We start from the raw sequence: 2,735 nt of genomic DNA on the forward strand, positions 1-2,735 counted from the left end.
AAAAAAAAAAAAAAAAAAAAAAAAGTCAAATTGTAATAATAACAAAAATAAATCATCACCCTGCTCTTAGTCTCAATTCCAGAGACAGTCATTTTCATACGTTCATACATTTCACACGCCATTTTGTTACACACGTTCATATTTCTTATATACACGCACCTGCACACGCACACACACACACACAAACACACACACACACACACAGAAGCCAAGTGTCCTGCTCTGGCACTCTCCCTTATTTCTTTGAGGCAGGGTCTCTCACCAAGCCTGGAGCTGGTTAGGCAGCAAAGCCGCAGGGTTATAGATTACCACTCAGGTTAGAGAGATAGAGGTCCTGAGTTCAATTCTCAGCAACCATATGGTGGTTCACAACCATGTAATGTAATCTGTAATGGGATCGGATGCCCTTTTCTGGTGTGTCTGAAGATAGCTACAGTGTAATCATATAAATAAAATAAATCTTTAAAAAAATGATTTAGATTACCACTCAGTTATTCTGCCCAGCTTTTTTGTTTTTAAAATGTGGGTTCTTAGATCTCAACTCAGATCCCCATGCTTGCTCAGCAAACATCTTTACTCATTAAGCCATTGTCCCAGCCCCAAGCTTCCATTATTTATTTATTTATTTATTTAGGACAAGGTCTGTGCAGGCTAATTTAATGTCAACTTGACACAAGCTAGTGTCATTGGAGAAAAGGGAGCCTCGATTGACAAAATGCCTCAGCATCATTAGGCTTTAGGCAAGCTTGTAGTATTTTGTTAATTAGAGGTTGATGTGGGAGGGTCTGGCCCATTGTGGGAGGTGCCATTCCTGGGCTGGTGGCCCTGGGTTCTTAGGGAAAGCAGATTGAGCACTCGAGGAAGTAGGATCCTTCCATGGGCTCTGACTTCCTGCTCTGATTTCCTGTCCTGATTTCCTCCAGTGATGGAGTATGGATGTGGAAGTGGAAGCCACATAAACCCTTTCCTGCTCTGTTTGATTTCCTGTCCTGATTTCCTCCAGTGATGGAGTATGGATGTGGAAGTGGAAGCCACATAAACCCTTTTGCTTTTGGTCATGGTGTTTCATCACAGCAATAATAATACAAAGTAAGGCAGGGTCTCTATGTATCTCTGGCTGACCTAGAGATCTCTATGTAGACCAGGTTGGTCTTGAACTCACAGAGATCTACCTGCCTCCTGAAAGCCGGGATTAAAGGCATGTACTATCATGCCCAAGAGCTTCCATTTTTAAAAAAAACATTTCTAATTTTGACTCTACTGTTTTAAAATCATTTCCTACCTCCCTATTTTAGCACATGATTTGATAGAATGATTATCATTTGTTGTGTGTTGCTTTCGCTGCCCTGCCTTAACTCTGGGGATGGTCTATGCTACCAGCTCCTGCCCAGAGAATATTGGATCTTTGGATGAAAAACACTGACACACACATTGTTCATTTTAACTTGCCTCATTGGTTCAATTGTTGGGCATTATTATCCTTCTGAGGCTAGTGTGACCTCCCCAGTATTCTTAGCTTAGCACCCTAAATCTGCCCTCAGCTTTAGATGTTCAACCACCTTCAGTTCCAGCTCAACACCCCAACCTCCCGCCTGTGGAAGCAGCCTGAGGTTGCTCCATCTGAGATCTCATGTGGTTGGTTGGCTTTTTTCTCTTCTGCATCTGTCCTCTTGCCTGCTGGGACCAGGAAGTCCTGCCTATTCCATCTGCCCAGCAACTGACCCATGGCATCTTTACTCATAGATCAAGAACCAATTGGGGAACAGGACCTTAGCATCAGAACCACCCTACAGTCATTTACCTCTCTCTCTGCATGTATGCAAATATGTGTGTGTGTGTGCTCGAGCGCACGTGCTCGTGCACATGTGCAAAGTGAGCCCACTTGTGTGTAGAGGCCAGAGGATAACCCTTTACAGAAACTTTCTATCTTTTCTTATTTATTAAATAATTTACTTAGACAGGGTCTCACTATTAGACCAGGTTGGCCTGAAACTCATAGAGATCTTCCTGCCTCTGCCTCCCAAGTGCTAGAATTAAAACCTCCATAGCTGGCTTGTGTTTATTTTTGAGATAGGGTCTCTTATGAGGCTGGAGCTTACCAAGTATGCCAGGCTGGCTGGCCAGTGAGCCTCGGGGATCATTCGGTCTTCCCTATTGCTTGGAGTGTTAGCAAATACCACAGCACCTGGCTCTTTTGCATTGGTTCTAGGAATGGAAGTAAGGTCCCAGAGGTTGCTGTAAAAGCATTGTTTTAAACTGAGCTATCTCTTCAGCCCCTATCCTATACTACTTAGAACATTTTGTTGTTTGGGTGTACCAGTAGTTAGTGTTTAATGGTTATTAGATAAATAATGTTCAAAACTGAGCCCTAAAGTGTGCAATGATGCCCTCTCCCTTGATTGACAACTTTCTGTGTTTTTAAAAGAAGTTAGTACTTGTCTCACTTTTAAAACAGACTTGTGTATGCACCTGTCACTAATTTATCGTCCAATTCATTAACAGAACCCTCAGGCTTCTCTTGGCCTGGTTGACCACACAGGTGATGTTTCTGAATTTGCGTTTCTGTGAACCACAGCTGAAGGTATCCTCCCTGGGGTCCCATGTGGATTGGTAGCTTCATACACCTGGACAGCTGTGGCAATGGGCCCTCATTGTCCTGGGTAGGCCCTGGAGATTCTCCCCCCCCCTTTTTAATCTTTTGGATTATATTTTCTGAATCTCTCATTCCCCAATTA

The sequence above is a fragment of the Mastomys coucha genome, unplaced genomic scaffold, assembly GCF_008632895.1.
Source record: "Mastomys coucha isolate ucsf_1 unplaced genomic scaffold, UCSF_Mcou_1 pScaffold18, whole genome shotgun sequence".
Lineage (NCBI taxonomy): Eukaryota > Metazoa > Chordata > Mammalia > Rodentia > Muridae > Mastomys > Mastomys coucha.